The sequence below is a fragment of the Arachis hypogaea genome, chromosome 12 (genome assembly GCF_003086295.3).
Source record: "Arachis hypogaea cultivar Tifrunner chromosome 12, arahy.Tifrunner.gnm2.J5K5, whole genome shotgun sequence".
NCBI lineage: Eukaryota > Viridiplantae > Streptophyta > Magnoliopsida > Fabales > Fabaceae > Arachis > Arachis hypogaea.
Genome location: NC_092047.1, coordinates 44295389 through 44310557, shown reverse-complemented (window position 1 = coordinate 44310557; position 15169 = coordinate 44295389). Strand labels below are relative to the sequence as shown.

At 39.3% G+C, this 15169-nt stretch overlaps 1 non-coding gene across 1 annotated transcript; it reads left to right on the top strand.

Annotated features, from left to right (window-relative positions):
• Window positions 1–8123: 8123 nt before the first annotated feature.
• On the top strand, window positions 8124–8231 carry LOC112731518 (small nucleolar RNA R71). Its single transcript, XR_003167292.1, has one exon. It is a non-coding gene; the product is annotated as a small nucleolar RNA R71 (small nucleolar RNA).
• The last annotated feature ends 6938 nt before the right edge of the window (window positions 8232–15169 follow it).

The following is a 15169-nucleotide window of genomic DNA, read 5'->3' as shown; positions in this document are numbered from 1 at the left end:
CAAAAACCATGTTCCAAATACAACTTCAAACAAGTTTAACACAAAATTTTTTATTTTAAATTAGTGAAAATTTTTCAAAAATAGGGTCCTAAAAAGAATTTTATTACTTTAACCAAGTAGTAACTAAATGCACAAAATCAAATAAACATGCAATCAAATATGCAGATGCAACAATGAACAAATTAACATTGGTGTTGAAATAGGAAATAACTAACCCATGGAGATCAGTATCGACCTCCCCACACTTAAAGATTGCACCGTCCTCGGTGCATGCTAAGATGTGCAAGTGGATGGGGGTTGTGGTTCCTCAGCTGGGGCTCTTTTTGTTCCTTTCCTTGCTATTGATTTGGGAATGGCTTTCTCTTTTCCTTTCTTGGTGACCATCCTGAAAAAAGGAAGAGAAAGTAAATTAAATTCAAAGAGATACATATAGCAAGGAAGAGAACGGAAAAGGTGGTGATGGATGCACATTAAGATATAACTGGCATTAACACATGCTCGAGAGTACATGTGAAAAGCCATCAATGGAAAATAGCTAGTGCATATAAGAACAAGTGAATGCAAGGTGTTTATTGGCATGCCGGCAAAGGGCATGAGTAGCATAGATCAAGTATTACTCGTAACAAACCATCATGTTTGTATTGACAATTAATTTCAATTAATACAATAGTAAAGGGAGTTTATGAAAAGCAAGCATTGAATAGTATAAAGTAAAATAGAGAAGTGCATAATGCCATATGGGCTTTTTCACAAACACATAGCATGCATAGTAAATAAGCTATTGAAAGTATTAAATTGAACATGCAAGCATCCTTTAAAAAGTAATATATAATTTTCAAATAATTATGCAACAATCCACAATGACCCAAATAAAATTCCAACACTAATGAAAATAATGCAATGAATGAAAGTATGCAAGTAAGCAAAAGAAAATAAAAGATAAGAAGAATGAGAAGGGAAGGAAGGGAAGAAGAAGTAAGTAAGAAAGGAAGGAGGAAAAATTAGGATTGGGGAAGATAAAATATTTTGGCACATTAGGTTAAAGTGTGCGACGCTGGCGACGCGGTCGCGTGGGTGACGCAGCCGCGTGGTGCGCAATAAGGTCAAGCGACGCGGACGCGTGGGTCATGCGATCACGTGACTCGATTTGTGCTAGTGGCGCGAGTGCAGCCTCGCGCTCGCACAACTCTCTGTTCAAAATCTTATTAATGCCAAATTTTAGGTGACGCGATCGCATGGGGCATGCGATCGCGTGAGTGGGCTTTAAAGGAATATGACGCGGTCGCGTGGGTCACGCGGCCGCGTGGGAAGGATTATGCGTTCAGCACCAATTCAGCACCACTCTTGCACAACTTTTGGGTGTGCACCACTTTGACGTCGAAATCTTGGTCACGTGGCCGCGTGGGGCACGTGGTCGCATGGGAGGCCATTATTCCTATATGACGCGGTCACATCAGCGATGCAGTCGCGTGGGACAATTTGTGCCATTGGCACGCCTGCAGCCACCCTCTCGCGTGACTTTTTGTTTGATTTCTTTTCTTCCCATTGCACTGGTGACGCGGACGCGTCAGCGACGCTGCCGCGTCGCGTGTTTTTCCATTTTTTTTATTTTTTTAATGCAATATGCAGATGCAAATGCAGTGCTTAATGTGAATGCTATGCATGATTCCAGGTTCAATGAAAATAAAATAAAATAAAAATAAACAACCCAAATAAAATTGAAAAAGAACGATCATACCATGGTGGGTTGTCTCCCACCTAGCACTTTTAGTTATAGTGCTTAAGTTGGATATTTGATGAGATTCCTGCTATGGTGGCTTGTGCTTGTACTGATCCAGGAATCCCCACCAATGTTTGTATTTCCAGTAGCCTCCGGGGTCCCAAACTAAGCATGTAAAGCCCTTAAGAAGCTTCAAACAGATTCTTAGGCTCCCGGGGTGACAAATGCCAGAACAGATTCTAGGATCTCAAACTTTACTTTTACACCCGTTTTTGTCTCGATCTGCATTTTTCCAGCCGGGTGAAAGGTGATCTGAATTCTCACTGCAGCGACCAAATAAATTAAATAAATTAAATAAAATAGAATGGAAGTGAGAGAAAATAAGAAAGCAAGAAGAAAGAAATAAGAAAAGATAAGAAAAATAAGGATTAGAGAAGAAAAGATAAGAAATTTGGTTGATCTGGATATTTTGTGCGCCGCTTGTGACGCGGACGCGTGAGTGACGCGGTCGTGTTGTGCGCGATAAGGTCAGGTGACGCGGACGCATGGGTCACGCGATCGCTGGCCTGTTTTGTGCGATTGGCGCAAGTGCAACCTTGCGGTCGCGCAACTCTCTATTCGAAACTCTTTTTGCCAAAAATCTGGGTGACGCGATCGCATGGTTGACGCGGTTGCGTGGGTGGCCATCTTTTGAAAACGACGCGAACGCGTGGGGCACGCATTCGCGTGGGAGGGCTTGGGCTTCCAGCACGAGTCCAGCCCAACTCCAGCTCAACTTTCTGCCATGCACCCATTTACGTCGACTTCTCAGAGCCACGCGGTCGCGTAGGTGACGCAATCGCGTGGGAAGCTATTTTTCCAAATGACACGGCCGCGTCAGCGACGCGGTCGCGTGGATCAATTTGTGCCATTAGCGCGCCTCCAGCCATGCTTTCGCGTGACTCTCTGTTCAATTCTTTTCTTCCCAACGCACACACGACGCGGACGCGTCGGCGACGCTGTCGCGTCGCGTGCGAAAAATTCCCCCTTTTTTTATAATCTGAAAAATGAAGAATGCAGTGTTAATATGAATGTGATGCAAAACTCCAGGTTCAATAAAATAAAATAAAATAAAATAAAACTAGAAAACAAATAAAACTAAATAAAAATGAAAAAGGAACAATCATACCATGGTGGGTTGTCTCCCACCTAGCACTTTTAGTTAAAGTCCTTAAGTTGGACATTGGATGAGCTTCCTGTGTTATGGTGGCTTGTGCTTGTACTGATCCAGGAATCTCCACCAATGTTTGTGATTCCAATGGCCTCCGGGGTCCCAAACGAGACATGTAAAGCCCTTAAGAAGCTTCAAACAGATTCTTAGGCTCCCGGAGTGACAAATGTCAGAGCAGATTCCAGGATCCCAAATCTTGCTTTTACACCCGTCTTTGTGTTGATTATCATGATTCCATCCGGGTAGCAAGCAATTTGAATTCTCACTAAAGCGGCCAAACAACTTTCTAGACCCATTTAGTTGAGCTTTACACCAACCTTTGCGTTTAAACTTAAAGCTTCCAACCATAATGAACCTTGCAGGACAATCCTTACCACTGGCCATCTTCCTCTTACTCTTAATGCCACAAAGAGCTCTAAGTTGACCATCCGTCTCCAGTAGCCCATATTCAAGTGGAATTAGAAAGCTAAGGGATATGAATTTTACCCACTTGAATGTTGTGAAGGATGATGGCAACTTAGGGGGAGGCATCTTTAATGGAATTGCAAGGTCCACTCCCTTGTGCTCTTTTTTGATAACTACCACCTCTTTGTAAGCTTCTTCAATTTCAACCTCTTCCTCTTGGCAGCTCTCTTCCAATTCAATCTCTTCTTCATTACTTTCCAAGGGCATGGGAGGTTGTGCTTCTTCTTCTTGAATCTCCATCACTTGATCAACCTCTTCCAAGTCTTCAACTGTGATATGCCTTGGAGGTTGTACACCCTCCTCAACATCAATTGTAACCGTCTTGAAAGGAGGCTCTATGTTTTGACTTTCCCATGGAGGTTCAACATCTCCTAAGTCTTCAACCAATTCTTCTTCTTCAACAATCCCGGCTTCCTCTACTTGTTCCAGTACAAAGTCATGCTCCGTACTGTTCACTGGAGTTTCTAGTATCTCCTTCATACTACGTTCTTCATTAGATTGTCCACATGAAGCCATGGGGGTTCCTTGAGTGTCCGAATGTCGGGAAGCTAATTGACTCATTATTGCTTGCCCCAATTGATGAATGGTTGCCTGACATCGATCAACTATTTCCTTGAGACGATCCTTTATCTCTTGATACACTCGGCTTTCATAAATAGGATCATAGTGCTCTTGAAGTGGTGGTTCTTGTGAGTAATTGGGTTGGAATTGGGGTGGTTCTATATATGGTTCATATGGCTTATAAGGTGGTTGGTATGGTGGTTGAGGGTTGGGGTTATATGGAGGTGAATGGCGAAAAGGGACTTGTGAGTGTGGTGGTCCAAAGTTATGTTGAGGAAAGGGTTCATAGGCATATGGTGGTGGTTGTTGATAGTCCATTGGAGGTGGTTGTTGCCATGAGGGTTGATCAAATCCTTGTGGCTCCTCTCATCTTTGATTGTTCCAACCTTGATGCCTATTTTCATTATAGTTTCCATTCCTTACAACAACATTGGAACCAAACTTGAAACCAAAGGGGTGAGAATTCATAGTAATTAATAAAAATTAAAAACAAAAATAAATAAACAAGCAAAAGAAATTTTTTTTATTAAATATTTACAATAACCAATAATAAGGCACACGTTTGCAATTCCCCGGCAAAGGCGCCATTTTGACGTCGGGATTTTTGCCAGTAAAGAAGTTCATAAAAACAGTCGCGTTGTAGATATAGTCTCTAAATCGACAGAAATCCCTTCGTACAAATGTTTTGGTTGTCACAAGTAACAAACCCCTTTAAAATTGATAACCGAGTATTTAAACCTCGGGTCGTCTTCTCAAGGAATTACAGGGAAGTATGTTCTTATTATTGGTTATGGAGATTGTAAATTTGGGGTTTTGAGAATAGGGAGCAAGTAATTTAAATTGCAATTAAAATAAATAAATAACTGTAAAATAAACTTTTGGCAAGGTATGAGAAATTGGAAGTCCTAGCCCAGTTATTCTTATCAACAATAATGAAAATTGACTCTTGATTCCACTTAGTTAACCTTTACTAGAGCAAGGGAAGGTCAAGTGACTAATTAGTTTGATCTTCAAATCCTAGTTAATCCCTAAGGAAAGATTGGGATTATCGAAGTTCAATTCAATTAGCAAAGATAACAATTATCACTTATGTTGAGTTAAGATAACTCCTGAGTTACTAATTTCTTAACCAAAGCCAAGAATGTAGAAAGCTAAATTAAAATCATAAATATCTGGAATACCTCAAATAAAATACATTCAAAGTAGTAAAATCTAACATGAAAAAGTTCATAAGCCAATTTGGGCAACATAAATCAAATACAAATAAAAGCATTAGAGTCAATAAAAATAGAAGCGAAAGTAAATAGAAAGGGACATTGAACCTGGGATCGAGAGTCACTCCTAAAACTAAGAGAAGTCCTAAATCCTAATCCTAAGAGAGAGAGAGGAGAGAACCTCTCTCTCTAAAACTACATCTAAAACATGAAAAGTGAATTATCAGAGCCTCCTCATGAATGGATGCATTCCCCCACTTTATAGCATCTAATCTGTGTGTTCTGGGCTGAAAATTGGGTCAAAAGCAGCCTAGAAATCGCCCCCTGCAATTTTTGTTACGTTCGGGTCGCGGAAAGGTGACGCGGCCGCGCGGATTGGGTGTTCGCCAGGTCACGCGTCCGCGTGACCCACGCGTTCGTGTCATCTGGCTTCGAGACAACTATGGCAAATTATATATCAAATCGAAGTCCCGAACGTTAGCTTTTCAACGCAATTAGAACCGTGTCATTTGGACCTCTGTAGCTAAAGTTATAGCCGTTTGAGTGCGAAGAGGTCAGGCTGGACAGCTTAGCAATTTCTCCAACTTATTGTATTCCTTCCACTTTTGCATGCTTCCTTTCCATCCTCTGAGCCGTTCCTGCCCTATAATCTCTTAAAACACTTAACACACATATCAAGGCATCTAATGGTAATAAGAGAGGATTAATATTAGCAAATATAAGTCCAAAGAAACATGTTTTCAATCAAAGCACATAATTAGGAAGGCAAATGTAAAACCATGCAAATAGTATGAATAAGTGGGTAAAGAGTTGATGAAAATCACTCAATTGAGCACAAGATAAACCATAAAATAGTGGTTTATCAAGTCCACAGATCCTGAGGTGTCAAGGATTTCTCTTCCCTGCACCATGTGGCGTGCAAAACGCCCCTCGCTGCCAATCCTGGCGTTAATAAACGCCAGTCTGGTGCCCATTTCTGCGTTAAACGCCCAGAATGGTGCCAGACTGGGGGTTTATCGCCCATTCTGCTACCCTTACTGGCGTTTAAATGCCAGTAAGTTTCTCCTCCAGGGTGTTCTGTTTTTCATTTTGTTTTTGCTTTTTCAATTGTTTTTGTGATTTCACATGATCATCAACCTACAGAAAATATAAAATAAAAGAAAATAGAAATTTAACATAGATAAGTAAAAATTGGGTTGCCTCCCAACAAGCGCTTCTTTAATGTCAATCGCTTGACAGTGGCTCTCATGGAGCCTCACAGATGTTCAGAGCAATGTTGGAACCTCCCAACACCAAACTTAGAGTTTGAATGTGGGGGTTCAACACCAAACTTAAAGTTTGGTTGTGGCCTCCCACCACCAAACTTATAGTTTGACTGTGGGGGCTTTATTTGACTCTGTATTGAGAGAAGCTCTTCATGCTTCCTCTCCATGGTTACAGAGGGATATCCTTGAGCTTTAAACACAACGGGAGTCTTCATTCACTTGAATGATCAATTCTCCTCTGTTAACATCAATTACAGCTTTTGCTGTGGCTAGGAAGGGTCTGCCAAGGATGTTGGATTCATCCAAACACTTCCCAGTCTCTAGGATTATAAAATCAGCAGGGATGTAATGGTCTTCAACCTTTACCAAGACATCCTCTACAAGTCCATAAGCCTGTTTCTTTGAATTATCTGCCATCTCCAGTGAGATTCTTGCAGCTTGTACCTCTATGATCCCTAGCTTCTCCATTACAGAGAGAGGCATGAGGTTTATGCTTAACCCTAGGTCACACAGAGCCTTTTCAAAGGTCATGGTGCCTATGGTACAAGGTATTGAGAACTTTCCAGGATCTTGTCTCTTCAGAGGTAATCTCTGCCTAGTCAAGTCATCTAGTTCTTTGATGAGCAAGGGGGGTTCATCCTCCCTAGTCTCCTTACTAAATAACTTGGCATTTAGCTTCATGATTGCTCCAAGATACTTAGCAACTTACTCTTCAGTAACATCTTCATCCTCTTCAGAGGAAGAATACTCATCAGAGCTCATGAATGGCAAAAGTAAATTCAATGGAATCTCTATGGTCTTAGTGTGAGCCTCAGATTCCCATGGTTCCTCATTAGGGAACTCCTTGGAGGCCAGTGGACGTCCATTGAGGTCTTCCTCAGTGGAAATCACTGCCTCTTCCTCCTCTTCTAGGTCGGCCATGTGAGATGTGTTTATGGCCTTGCACTCTCTCTTTGGATTCTCTTCGGTATTGCTTGGGAGAGTACTAGGAAGGAGTTCAGTAATTTTGTTACTCAGCTGACCCACTTGTGCCTCCAAATTTCTAATGGAGGACCTTGTTTCAGTCATGAAACTTTGAGTGGTTTTGATCAGATCAGAGACAATGATTGCTAAGTCAGAGTGGCTTTGCTTAGAATTCTCTGTCTGTTGCTGAGAAGATGGTGGAAAAAGTTTGCCATTGCTAAACCTATTTCTTCCACCATTATTGTTGTTGAAACCTTGTTGAGGTCTCTGTTGATCCTTCCATGAGAGATTTGGATGATTTCTCCATGAAGGATTATAGGTGTTTCCATAGGGTTCTTCCATGTAATTCACCTCTTCTATTACTGGGTTCTCAGGATCATAAGCTTCTTCTTCAGAGGAAGCTTCCTTAGTACTGCCTGTTGCTGCTTGCATTCCAGACAAACTCTGAGAAATCATATTGACTTGTTGGGTCAATATTTTATTCTGAGCTAATATGGCATTTAGAGTATCAATCTCAAGAACTCCCTTCTTCTGAGTTGTCCCATTATGCACAGATTCCTTTCAGAAGTGTACATGAATTGGTTATTTGCAACCATTTTAATGAGTTCCTGAGCTTCTGCAGGTATCTTCTTCAGATGAAGAGATCCTCCAGCAGAGCTATCCAATGACATCTTGGATAGTTCAGACAGACCATCGTAGAAAATACCTATGATGCTCCATTCAGAAAGCATGTCAGAAGGACATCTTCTGATCAATTGCTTGTATCTTTCCCAAGCTTCATAGAGGGATTCACCTTCCTTCTATCTGAAGGTTTGGACTTCCACTCTAAGCTTGCTCAATTTTTGAGGTGGAAAGAACTTTGCCAAGAAGGCATTGACTAGCTTTTCCCAAGAGTTCAGGCTTTCTTTAGGTTGTGAATCCAACCATGTCCTAGCTCTGTCTCTTACAGCAAAAGGAAAAAGCATAAGTCTGTAGACTTCAGGGTCAACCCCATTAGTCTTGACAGTGTCACAGATTTGCAAGAATTCAGCTAAGAACTGATGAGGATCTTCCAATGGAAGTCCATGAAACTTACAAATCTGTTGCATTAGAGAAACTAATTGAGGCTTAAGCTCAAAGTTGTTTGCTCCAATGGTAGGGATTGAGATGCTTCTCCCATAGAAGTCGGGAGTAGGTGCAGTAAAGTCACCAAGCACCTTCCTTGCATTGTTGGCATTGTTGTTTTCAGCTGCCATGGTTTTTCTTCCTTGAAAAGCTCTGTTAGGCCCTCTAAAGAGAATTGTACTTTAGCTTCTCTTAGCTTTCTCTTCAAGGTCCTTTCAGGTTCAGGATCAGTTTGAACAAGTATGCCTTTATCTTTGCTCCTGCTCATATGAAAGAGAAGAGAACAAAAAAGTAGGGAATCCTCTATGTCACAGTATAGAGATTCCTTGAGGTGTCAGAGGAAAAGAAGAATAGAAGGAGGAGGTAGATAGAAGAGAATTCGAACTTATCAAGAGGGGTAGAGTTCGAATTGCACCTTGAGGAGGAGTGTTAGTCCATTAAATAGAAGGATGTGAGAAGAGGGGAAGAATTTTCGAAAATAAATTAAAAATATTTTGAAATAATTAAAAGAAATTTTGAAAATTTGATTGATGATTTTCGAAAACTAAAATTGGGAAAGAAATTAAGTGATTTTTGAAAAGATTTTGAAATTAGAAATTAAAAAGATATGATTGAAAATTAATTTTGAAAAAGATGTGGTTGACAAGAAATGATTGAGAAGATATGATTGAAAATCAATTTAGAAAGAGAAAGTTTTAAAATTAAAGTTGATTACTTGACTAACAATAAATTAGAAGATATGATTCTTAAAATTTAAAATTTGATCCTTTCTTAATAGGCAAGTAACAACTTGAAAATTTTGAAGTAAATCATTAATTTTAGCAAGGATTTCCGAAAATAGTAATAAATAAAAAAATGGAAAGAAATTGATTTTGAAGAGATATGATTGAAAAGATATGATTTGAAAAAGATTTGATTTTGAAAAATTATGAAGATTTGAAAAAAATTTGAATTAAAAACAAAATCTTCCCTCTAGTGTCATCCATTGCGTTAAACGCCCAGCCAGGTACCCTGACTGGCGTTTAAATGCCAGTTTTTCTTCTTCACTAGGTGTTTTGAACACCCAGCTTTTTCTGTTTGATTCCTCTGCTGAATGTTCTAAATCTTCAATTTTCTGCATTATTGACTTGAAAAGACATAGTTTTGAGAATTTTTTTGAATTTTTAATGATGAGAAACAATCAAAATACAATTAATCTTAGGAAACTCAAATCAAACAAACAATGCATGTAGGACACCAAACTTAAAAATTTTCATATAAGAGACACTAACAAATTGAGAATGCATATGAGAAACAATAAAACACATAAAACAAGAGAATTTAAAGATCAGAGCAATGAAATCATCAAGAACAACTTGAAGATTAATGAAGAACATAATGCATGTATTCGAAAAATACAAGAAGAATGCAATTGACACCAAACTTAAATTTGACACTAGACTCAAACAAGAAACATAAGAACATCACCTTGAAACTCTAGAATTCATTCTTAAAAATTCTGAAAAATAAAAAGAAAAGTACCTAATCTAAGCAACAAGATGAACCGTCTTTTGTCCAAACTCGAACAATCCCCGGCAACGGCGCCAAAAACTTGGTGCACGAAATTGTGATCATCAACAATGGCGCCAAAGGACTTGGAGCTCTCAAACGTGAATCACTCTTTGTCACAATTCCGCACAACTAACCAGCAAGTGTACTGGGTCGTCCAAGTAATAAACCTTACGTGAGTAAGGGTCGATCCCACGGAGACTGTCGGCTTGAAGCAAGCTATGGTCACCTTGTAAATCTTAGTCCAGCGAATTCAGATGGTGATGGAGAATTGATAATTAAAAGATAAATAAAACATAAAATAAAGATAGAGATACTTATGTAATTCTTCGGTTGGAATTTCAGATAAGCGTATGAAGATGCTTTGTTCCTCCTGAACCTCTGCTTTCCTATTGCCTTCTTCCAATCATTCATACTCCTTTCCATGGCAAGCTTTATGTTGGGCATCACTATTGTCAATGGCTACTTCCCGTCCTCTCAGTGAAAATGTTCCAAATGCGCTGTCACCGCACGGCTAATCATCTGTCGATTCTCGATCATGCTAGAATAGGATCCATTGATCCTTTTGCGTCTGTCACACACCCAACAATCGCGAGTTTGAAGCTCGTCATAGTCATCCCTATCCAGATCCTACTCAGAATACCACAGACAAGGTTTAGACGTTCCGGATCTCAGGAATGGCCGTCAATATTTCTAGCCTATACCACGAAGGTTCCAATCTTATATTAGAAACCCAAGAGATACACATTCAAGCTTGTTTGCATGTAGAACAGAAATGGTTGTTAGTCACGCGTTCATAGGTGAAAATGATGATGAGTGTCATGGATCATCACATTCATCAAGTTGAAGAACAAATGGATATCTTAGAGAAGAAGTAGGCGTGAATTGAATAGAAAAACAGTAGTACTTTGCATTAATTCATGAAGAACAACAGAGCTCCACACCTTAATCTATGGTGTGTAGAAACTCCACCGTTAAAAATACATAAGAACCAAAGGGTCTAGGCATGGCCGTGAGGCCAGCCCCCAAACGTGAAAAGGTCTATGAAAGTATGGTTAAAAGATCTCTCTAAATACAATAGCAAAAGTTCCTATTTATAGAAAACTAGTAGCCTAGGGTTACAGAAATAGGTAATTAATGCAGAAATCTTCTTCCGGGCCCACTTGGTGTGTGCTTGGGATGAGCATTGAAGCTTTCACATGTAGAGACTTTTCTTGGAGTTAAACGCCAGCTTTTGTGCCAGTTTGGGCATTTAACTGCAGCTTTTGTGCCAGTTCCGGTGTTAAACGCCAGAATTCTTGAGCTGACTTGGAATGCCTGTTTGGGCCATCAAATCTCGGGCAAAGTATAAACTATTATATATTGCTGGAAAGCCCAGGATGTCTACTTTCCAAGGAAATTAAGAGCGCGCCAATTGGGCTTCTGTAGCTCCAGAAAATCCACTTCGAATGCAGGGAGGTCAGAATCCAACAGCATCTGCAGTCCTTTTTCAGCCTCTGAATCAGATTTTTGCTCAGGTCCCTCAATTTCAGCCAGAAAATACCTGAAATCACAGAAAAACACACAAACTCATATTAAAGTCCAGAAGAGTGATTTTTATTTAAAAACTAATAAAAATATAATAAAAACTAATTAAAATATACTAAAAACATACTAAAAACAATGCCAAAAAGCGTATAAATTATCCGCTCATCATGGGGATTCTCGTGCACCCACCCACCCCATGGAATGGTAACCTCCTTGTCGTCCTCATCTGGGGGTGGTGGTGTCACGTCATCATCCTCCCACGGAACATCAGCCATCTCGATCATGCTGGTAATTAGTGTAGGGAATGGCAATAGGCCACGGATATGCGCGTGCCACATACTCTGCCTGATCAGTCGGGGGAAGTTTACCTCCTTCCCCTCCATCACACATCCAATCAGAACTAGCATATCCATCAGAATCTCTGAGAAGTGAGTGGTGGGGAAGAAATAGTGGGCAAAGATATGCTGCCAGGTCTTGGCCTCCCTCGACAGATAGGTGAAACGCATCCCCTTGGGCTTCTTGTTCCCAGAATCCATCACCCAGGGGGCGTCAGGTGTAGCAATCATGCGCTTAAGCACCTCATAATCAAATGACATGCAGTGGATGGCTATCTCTGCTTGCTTATAAGCGCAGGTGTCATCAGGACGATGGTGGCAGAGCAGTGCATCCCTAATGGCAGCCTCAGTGGTCATAATCTCTCTACCCTGCAGCTGAACTGAATCAATAGTGGCTCGAAAGAAGTTGCAATAAAATTCTCTCACCCATGAAGTGTTCACCCTCCCCAAATCTCTGTCAACGAAGTCCAATCCCAACTTCAGAATACGGATGTTAATGGCACGCCTCACATCATTGGGAAGGAGCAGTTTCTTCTCAATGTTTAGATTCTTCTTCTGAAAGTCGGAGAAGCAAAGCTAACAGTAGAGGTTTGGAAATTTGATTGGGTCAGTGGGTGGCAGCAACTGATTTTCCTTATCCTCTTCGGTCAGGGAATTCTTAACATAGTTTGCATAAGGTGAAGGGATAAAGGTTTTAGAGCGCTTTCTCTTTTTAGAAGTAGTGTGGTGCGTGGCAGAAGTTAACCAATTAAGAGATTTCAAATAAGAGAATAGCGTTGCACGTATAGCTCTTAACTAGCTAAGAACCACCTCACCAATTTAAAAAGGGGTTGTCACAAATTTTAGAAATAAAAATACTCGGAGTATGAGTCCCAGGTCATCACCCAACGAGTTGCAGGAAAGAGTGCTAATTTATTAATCAGAAAATTCCCAGAAAGTTTGAGTTTTGATAATGAGTAATTAAAATAATTGTGAATTAAAGCAATAAAAATAAACTAAGAATAATTATTGATATTCCAAATAAAAGGCCTTGCCTGGGGGAATAATTAAGTGGAAGTTCTATCCTTGTTGGAATCTTCTCAAGTGTAGTGTAAAGAGGTTGTTGTTCTCACTTGGTTAACCCTTACTGAATAAAGGAAAGTATAGTGATTAAACTAACTCTTACCTGCAAATCCTAGTCCTCTCCCTTGGGAAGGTCCAGTGTTAGTAGATACAGAATTAGCCAACAACATCCAATTTAACTAGGCACTTGAGCATTCCAACTCAAGTGTCTCCTCTTAATCAACCCCCATGTCAAGTAGAGGATCTACTCCATTGACATGAAATTAATAATCATAAAAATATAAGAAGACATAATTAAATAAAATTGAATAGAGAATTAAAATTAATTAAAAATAAAAATAACTCTATATATTAATAAACTCAACATGTAACATACTTATTTGAATAGAGTCAATAATCAACTTAAAAGAGTAAAGAATTAGGAAACAAACTAAAGTAGTATCTTCACGGAGGTAATGGCTCTTCAACATCCACAATCCAAAGCAAAAGAATAAACTATCAATGTAACACTAATCTAGATTCAGATCTAAAACTAAAGTAATCCTAATGTGATGAATCTGAATGTGTGTGGATGCGTGTTGAGTCTTTGCATGTTCTCACGCTTTATTCTATGTTTTTGGGCCGAAAACTAGGTTAAAACGCGGCCCAAAATCACCTCCAGCGTATTCTGTTACTTTTGCAGATTGCGCAGGTCACGCGTACACGTCGTCCATGCGTTCGCGTCGTTCAACGATTTTCCTTTCATGCGTTCGCGTCGTCCACGCGTTTGCGTCATTCGTACAGACTTCAATCCACGCGTTTGCGTCAGGCACGCGTTCGCGTCGCTGCGATTTATTCTTTTCGCGCACTCGCGTGGGCCATGCGCTCGCGTCATTGTTCACTGGTCATCTCCTTGGTTTCTTGTGTTCCTTCCATTTTTGCAAGCTTCCTTTCAATTCTCTAAGCCATTCCTGCCTTATGAAGCCTGAAATACTTAACGCACAGATCACGACATCGAATGGTATAAAGGAGAATTAAAATACATAATTAAAAGGTCTCTATGAAGCAAGTTTTCAACCATGGAACAATTTTGGGAAGGAATTGTAAATATATGCTAGTCATATGAATAAGTGGGTAAAGACTTGATAAAACCACACAATTAAACACAATATAAATCATAAAATAATGGTTTATCAACCTCCCCACACTTAAACATTAGCATGTCCTCATGCTTAGTTGAAGGAGATAAAATAAATAAGTAGGGAAATGCAGAACTCATGAAATGCAATACAACCTATATATATGAATGCAACTATATGATTCTTGTCTACTTGGTTAAAATAAATAAGCTCTTCAAGACAAACATAAATTTAATTTTCACTAACTCAATTTATATAGTAAAAACATATAACATTGTAAGAAGATAGCTCATGAAAGCAGGGAACATAGAATTAAGCACTGAACCCTCACTGATGGTGTATGTGCACTCTAGTCTCCTAAGTGTATAGGGTAATTACTCTACTCTTTTCCAATCATGCTTTCTAAACTTTGTTTCTCACCTAACTAATCAACAATATTTAATGTACCAATGCAAACATCATGAGGTCTTTTCAAGGTTGTAATGGGGCTAAGGTAAGGGTAAGGGTATATATATATGGCTAAGTGAGCTATAAATTGAATCTTTAATTAACCTAAGCTTTCACCTAACATACATACACTCTAGATAACTCTAGAATCATGCCTAGCCATTCAAAATTTTCCACTTTTGCATTACATACTCATGCATCAACTTTCTTTTAATTTTTATCACATATGCATTGATCTTTGAACTTAGCTTAACTTAGAATTGGGGTAATTTTGTCCCCTTATTTATTTATTTATTGAATATTATTTTTTTAAAAAAATAAAAATAAACATAGCTTATCAATGCACATGGATTTTTAATTTTTTTCTAGTTTCACATGAGTAGGTACCCAAATTCTCATTATTTTATCATGATACATTCCCTTATTAACCCTTGTTCCCACAATTCTCCCATACTTAATTAACATACAATTTCTATCTTAAGCTAACCAAAGATTTAATTGGGATATTTAATTATTTTTTCGCTTAAGGCTAGTAATGTGGTAAAATATAGAATAGATGGGGTAAAAAGGCTCAAAATGGTTAACAAAGGTAATTTAAAGGGTAGGCTTATTTGGGATAAGTAAGCTAAA